Source organism: Solanum tuberosum, unplaced genomic scaffold (genome assembly GCF_000226075.1).
Source record: "Solanum tuberosum cultivar DM 1-3 516 R44 unplaced genomic scaffold, SolTub_3.0 scf00097, whole genome shotgun sequence".
NCBI lineage: Eukaryota > Viridiplantae > Streptophyta > Magnoliopsida > Solanales > Solanaceae > Solanum > Solanum tuberosum.
Genome location: NW_006239022.1, coordinates 268,665 through 275,826, shown reverse-complemented (window position 1 = coordinate 275,826; position 7,162 = coordinate 268,665). Strand labels below are relative to the sequence as shown.

At 32.8% G+C, this 7,162-nt stretch overlaps 1 long non-coding RNA gene across 2 annotated transcripts; it reads right to left on the bottom strand.

Annotated features, from left to right (window-relative positions):
- Positions 1–1,265: 1,265 nt before the first annotated feature.
- On the bottom strand, positions 1,266–6,722 carry LOC102592905 (uncharacterized). 2 transcript variants are annotated; one of them, XR_367361.2, is made up of 5 exons: positions 5,545–6,722; positions 5,271–5,468; positions 5,018–5,168; positions 2,307–2,618; positions 1,266–1,547 (listed from the first exon to the last, which is right to left on the bottom strand). It is a non-coding gene; the product is annotated as an uncharacterized lncRNA (long non-coding RNA). The 2 variants fall into 2 exon arrangements; XR_001473515.1 differs by having other exon boundaries at positions 5,632–6,722.
- Between the last annotated feature and the right edge of the window lie 440 nt (positions 6,723–7,162).

Genomic DNA, 7,162 nt, shown 5'->3' with positions numbered 1-7,162 from the left:
TAAATCCGACACATGAAATAAGTTAAGTAGTACTCTAAAGGAAATTAATCATTGAAAGAACTTCGCCAATAATTTAATTTATTGATTAGTATTTGTAATCTTAACATGGGGGATTACATAAGTGTTTAATGAGGAATTTCGAAATGTAAATAGAGGAGTGCAATTACGAATTTCTAGTGGAATGATTTTAAATTATTATGGTAAGAATAATTCAAATTGATTAGTTGGAATTATTTCAATAATAGGAAGCCTCAGTAATAAATTTTATGGTCCCTATATTGCCCATATTTAACTAGACTAGAACTCAAAATCCTCATTCTAGGGAAAAAAGGAAAAAGAACGTGACTTTCTTGTTCTTGAAAATAACGTGTATTTTTCTTCTCGTTATTGGAGTGGAAAGAAATTTCTATAAGAAGGGTTTCTTCTAATCTAAAAGAAAAAGTTTTCTATATGATACTTGCTCATCCAAGTATTAAGAGAATTCATATATGATCTTGGGATCACTGTAGAAGACCGCAAAATTGATGTCCAACTTGTGAAGTCGCTTGAAGGTAGCTCAAGCTTCAAGAGGTCATTTTTTAATTACATTTAAGCAAGTTTATGTGTTCTAGCATGATTATATGTGTTTTAGCATAAACATTATTGATTTTCTATTATTCATGCAAACAATATGATTTTAATATGCTTATGTTGTGCATATAATTTTTCAACAATTGACATCAAGAGCCTTGCTTGCATCTAAATTGATAACACAGATGATATGTATGTTTGATTACATATAAGACTCATAATTACATTACGAATGTTTGATGCAATTTAGAGCATTAGTGTGGAGCCGCTATTTTTTTTTCCGAATCCACTGTTTAGTTTTTTTATAAGGAAAATATTAGATGGGCATAAATTATAATTTTCTTTGTAAGTGATGTCCGTCTTAAAACCAATTTCTAGGCTTCAAAATTCAAGAATTTTTTTTTAAAAAACTGTTTGATTACCAATATAAGTTGATCAATGAATCTTTCGTGGTTTGTAGCGGCAACTTCACAATTTTCAAAGTGGGTGTTATAATTTTAGTTTATGTGAAACTTGTTTGGAATCTGCTGGAGCGGGTTTTTATTATTCAACCCATTGTTCTTTAATATGCTTGCTAGTGTATATTAAAACTAGAAGGGCATAGCCCATGCTCAGCACGGGCCCAATATGTATGGTTTCGATTTTTTTTCATTGTAACAATACAACAGTACAAACAAACTAAACATAATGCCTACCTTGGTTAAAGTAACATTAGCAAAACAATTCTTGTGCTTGTTTACATCAATCATTCTTGTAGTGGCAATTCTAATTGAATGGAACAGAGAATTTCTTTACGTAGAAAGAAGTCTTAAGAGATATACAATTGAGTTGCCTATTATAGCCTATCTTATCCATAGTTCGGAAAGTTCAAGTTTGCAATATTTATACCATCCATAAGTCACCCTAGCTCTTCATATGATTATATGTCATGAGCACAATCCAACTCATTCTTATGAGAAGAATGATTCAAGTAAAATCTGCAAAAAGAAGATCAAGTCAATTACAAATGTCAGAAAAATGCACAAACGAAAAACCCAGTGAATTACCAAATATAAGCACGCACCGTCACATGTATGTCTTTTAAAAGAAAAAACTCTAGTTAAGTTATTACAATGTAATAAGATTGAAGTTGTTGATCCACAAAATAAAGAAAAAATAAGTAACATTACCTAACAAACATTGATTTCAGATTTGGTCCCAAAAACCGAAAATTATTTTAGCAGATTTATAGCAACATGGTAGTACTTCATATATCTTGAGATAGAAAATCTCTAACACTTCCGGTTCAATATTCCACGTATGACAATACCTCATGTTCATACATGAAGCAGAAATAAATTATTGATTTCCACCGAGTTTTTAATTTATCTACAATTGCTTTGTCGACTCTGTAAACTTTTCCCCATTGTTCCTTTCATTGGGTCAATGATTTTTTATAATTCAATTTGTTATGTTGCAGTTAAATTATAACTCCTTCCAACTTTTTCTTTATGCAAGCACAATTGTCTTATAAAGTGTAAAGCATTGTATTACTAACCATCATGGTCAAAGAACTATTATTTGTGATCAAGCTGATTTTGCGCGAACACAACTATGTAAGGATCTATGAAAGGCGTGAAAAATCTGTTAAAAGCAAGTGCTATAAATTATTAATACCAAATGCATGCTACAATAACATTTACATTCAATATCTATTCAAAGCAGCGCAAAAGATAATCACATTGAGAGCAACTTACTTGAAATGCTTTCCGAACCATTCCAACATTTCTTAATTAGCCTCGCCAGCTAATTTCACACCCATTAACATGTATCTCTCTTTACCAATTTTGAAAAGTAAAATTTGATGAGTATTGTAATGTCACAAGGTGGACACCATGTAAATACTCCCATTTTTCTACTCACCGAGACAAAGTAAATTGGTTCAAGTTGCACTTGTTTTCAGTACAAAAAAGAATTATAAAGAAGAAAAGATTTCAAGGACATAAGCAGATAACCCATTGAGAATTACATATTCTTCAGCAAAGAAGTGTTGCCTATCTCCATAGTACCTGAAAGCAAAAAAATGATAATCATGTTATAGATTGGCAGTAGTGCTGAAGCAGAATGCATTTTAAAATAGAAATTGTTTATCTACTCTATCCAAGGAAAGCTCATATCTTCTAATACTTTTGCAATTAAGCTTGCCGTCTTTAATTCGTTTTCTGCGAAGTAATCATTAACTGAGTTTCTCTCAGTGTCAATGCACTAAACGAAACAACTACTACATATATTGCAAAAAGTGAACTGTTGTCCACTCTAGAGCTTTAAAAGACACAAACCGAGCAAGTTTCCGCACTACCTAATCTAAGCAAAAATAGGGTAAATATAAAACTATATAGAACTCACTCTTATCAGCTAAATATTATGACGACAAAGCAGAACATTGAATGATCCATTTTTTCGAATTAAGAACATCGAATCAGGTGCTTTCAAATGGACATCAAAACATGCAAATATTGCTTGATATATAAACTGTGTGATATGATATAAATGCTCTAAATTACTCATATTTCGAAGTCATAGAGTCTCCAAAAAAAGAAGTCTTTTGCAGCTGAATTTGGAATCTTTTTGCACAGATTTCTCCTCTCATGTCATATAATCACATAGTACTTTTCTTATAAAGGACAAAGATTACTCCTTTTTCTTTTGTACCTTTAGTTTCTTGAGAAATTCACTTAGGCTTATTAGTTGTTAAAAAGGGTCTCATCAGTTGTATCTTTTTTACCAGCATATACTGTTATAGAATAGTGCCAATTTCAGTTGTATATGGTGGGTCAAACAGCACAATAATGCATATAAAGTTTTATTCTTGAAAATCTTCTTGTTGTGTTAAGCAAACATGAGTGTTCTGTGGTATTGATTTTCTTGAAAGTTTAAAGAAAGGTGTGAAAACTATTCTGTGTAATTAGTAAGGAGGTCAAGAAAGGGGAGCATGAGGGTAAAAGTAGTTGTGATGTTGCTGAGAAATTTATGGTGGCTATTAAGGCATCAAAAGAGGTACCTAAGAATGCTGTTGTGTGGGCTCTGACTCATGTTGTTCAACCTGGAGATTACATTACACTTCTTGTGGTTGTTCCTTCACAAAATTCTGGTACAACATTCATCTAACTTGTTTCCATTTCTGTCGGCATCTCATTGTGGTAGCACTAAAATGTTGTATTATATTCAAGTATATGTCAACTACATTTATAGAAAGCAAAAGGCCTACGAAAAGAGAACTTTTGATTGGTATCATGGATTTTATATAGAAATGGCTATTTGGTATTCTTACTTGCTTTGAGATTAGGTACTTATTAGAGTGCAACCGTTATGAAGAAATAAAAGAAGGTACTTAAGAGTGTTGCCTGATTGAAACAAAATTTCTCTGAATTGAACAGAAATCTTGGTTTATTGATTATTCTGCTCCTCTTTGTTGATTGACACCCTCATGTCATCTTATGGATGCTGAATATATTCATCGTGGATTTTTCCAACAGTCTGTTACTTGTAGCTGTTTTCAAGCTAAGCTGATCTTGGCTCTTGTAAGAATGGGAAAGATAGCCAGTCCTTCAAGGAGGATTTACTTCTCAAGCCACTGACTTCTAATTAGTCTATTGAAGCTATAGATAATATCTATGTTCAGAGTAGAGACCAAGAAGACATAAACCATAAACCAAGCTCACTTCTATCAGCTAAGTTTGAAGATGATATCTGGCTGATATATGAACTGTCACATAGTTGCTCTAAAATAATCAAATTTCAAAATTTCAAGGGTCAATGAAATCACAGTAACCCAGACGATGACATCAAGCTGTCCACGAATATAATATACAGATAAAAAACCTCAAAAAAAACTCATACTGCTCTAAAATAATCACATTTCAAAAATCACAGAGAGCCATAACACTACGTACAGTATCCTAGAAAAGATCAGTTTAAGCCATCCACGAAGACAATAAAGATAAAAAAAACCTTCAAATAGAAACTCCTTTGCGCTATAAAATAATCAAATATCAAAATTATAGAGAGCGACGGCACTATAGTATCCTAAAAGACCACGTTAAGCTATCCACGAAGACAACACATATAAACAACCCAAAAAAACACATGCTGCTCTATAATAATCAAATTACAAAACCACGAAGAGTGATGGCTATACAATATCCTAGACGATCAAGTTAAGCTATCCACAAATACAATAAAAATCCTCAGATTGCTCTAAATAATCAAATTGCAAAATCGCATAGATCGATGACACCACAGTACTCTAGAAGATCACATAAAGATATCTACGAAGACAATAAAAAAAATTAAGATTTTTCTAAAATAATCAAATTTCAAAATCACAAAAAGCGTTAAACTACAGTATCTAAGATGATGACGTTAAAAAATACACAGAGAATACAGAAAAATCTCTCTTGAGACTTACATCGGAAGAATTGCTTATGAGTTCACCGAGAAGACCTCCATGTAGTTGTAGAAAGTGTTGATAATAAGACTGAGAAGCTGATTAACCTCAGCCTGGAAAGCAAACGTCTCTCTGTCCGCCATTTTTTGGTAGATCTAAAGAGTTGTTGCTACTATGAAAAAAGAATCTCAGGCGAAGTGAAACATAGAGGGACTCGAAAGTAAGAGGGGGTTTACAGGCAGTTTTTAGTGACTTCATATTGAGAAAAACTTACTTGAAATGCTTTCTAAACCATCTCAACATGCCTTGTTATAGCCTCGTCAGCTAATTTTACACCCATTCACACGTAACTTTTTCTTTAACAATTCCCAAAAATAAATTTGATGAGTGACTGTGAAGTTACGAATCGGAGACCATGTAGTACTCCAATTTTCCTACTCCCAGAGATGAGAAAAGTCGGTTCAAATTGCACCTATTTACAAAACAAAAGAAAATTAGAAAGAAGAAGAGATTTCAAAGACACAAGCAGATAATCCATTGAGAATTACATATTCCTGAGAAATTATGAATTAGAATCCTACAAAACTTCATACTCCAAGCAAAGGAGTGTTTCCTATAAGGAGTGCTAACAACACCTCTGCAGAAATCTCAGTTGCACAGACACTTCACTTTCAATGCCACATTCGTGTTGAATTCTTCAAATATACACTACTTTTAGAGAATTTGACATGCAACCATTGATATTTTTGAAGAGTCCGAACAACACACGTGAAAACTGAATGAAAAGAATGAAAAGATAAGTCTCAGGAAAACGTACGGACTCACTCCTCTAGCACATCTAAAGATTAAAAGTAATCAAGTAGTTTGTCAAAGAGTAGAGCAAGATGCAGATCAATTTAGGAGCCAAACTATTTGAGTCATCAATAAATTTTGCCCAGGAAGCTTCAAACTAAAGTAGTTAAGAATGTAAATTCTAAACTTAAAAAGGCAGATAGCAGGAGAGTATAAGAAACATAAAAATCGTGTTCCCTTTCTAATTTTTGCATGTTTTCTGTAGTGGTAATTTACCAGTACTAAAAATCAAAAGAAAATAGATAATGTAATTTTGGAGTTTCATCTTGAAAACACCAAATGAGATAGGGTTGAGCTGTTTTTCTATGGAAAACTCAAAAGAGAGTCTTAGAATTTGCAAGATTTTGTGCCAAAAACTCTATGAATCTCTAAGAAATTAGCCATCTCCAGTTGGCTAAAGATTCTGCACATTGAGCAACCATTAATTTGAATGTAGTAATTGTTGAAATGGTACCTCTTTATATATAATCAACAAATTTGAAATTTGAAATTTTCAATTCATCATTTTCTTTTAAGTTAGCACATATCTATTGGGACAAAATTTCAACACCAAAAGAAAAAAAATAAAGATAAAGAAAAATCAAATCTGTGAAAACTGACGAGAGGGAGTTGCTCGGATGGTAAGCACCTCACTTCTAACCCGAATGTTGCGAATTTGAGTCACCATGGGAGCAAAAGGGATGGAAGCTGAGAAGATAAAAGAAAAAAAAACCCTGTAAAAACCAAGGAGAGACATCGCTGTTGCAGCCGAGAGAAACCCCAAGAAGGTGAAGAGAATTGTTGAATTAATCCTCTTAAAATTGCCACTGAAGAGAGGGCTTTGCCTCGGATGGTAAAATACAGTACACGTGTTTTATGAGAAAAATATATGTGTTCAACAATAGTACAGACGTGTGTTTGTAGGAGACGGGCAAGTCTGTATTTATCCAATTTTATAGTACGATTTCAATAACATTATGTACAATTATTTAATGCTGTGATAGTCCAGCCCTTGTTGGCTTATATAAAAGGGTAATAAAAGCAATTAAGGAACAATAGTTGTAGATTAGCCGGTGATTAATGAATATATTGGTGGCTGCAGTGGTACCGTAAGCATCATATGTTTTCATAAGTTATTGTAATGCCTTTTGGAAAAGTGAATAATTTATTTTTGCCAAATAATTGGTACTACAATTTAACGACATGTGTTCGTTGATGAGTCTGAGATTTCAACTCATTTAGGGCTTTGTTTTGATAGTTTATTGTCCTGAAATGCCAAATTTATTCTCCGAACTGATGTTAAAATGTTTATTTGCAGCAACGAAGGCTAAGGAG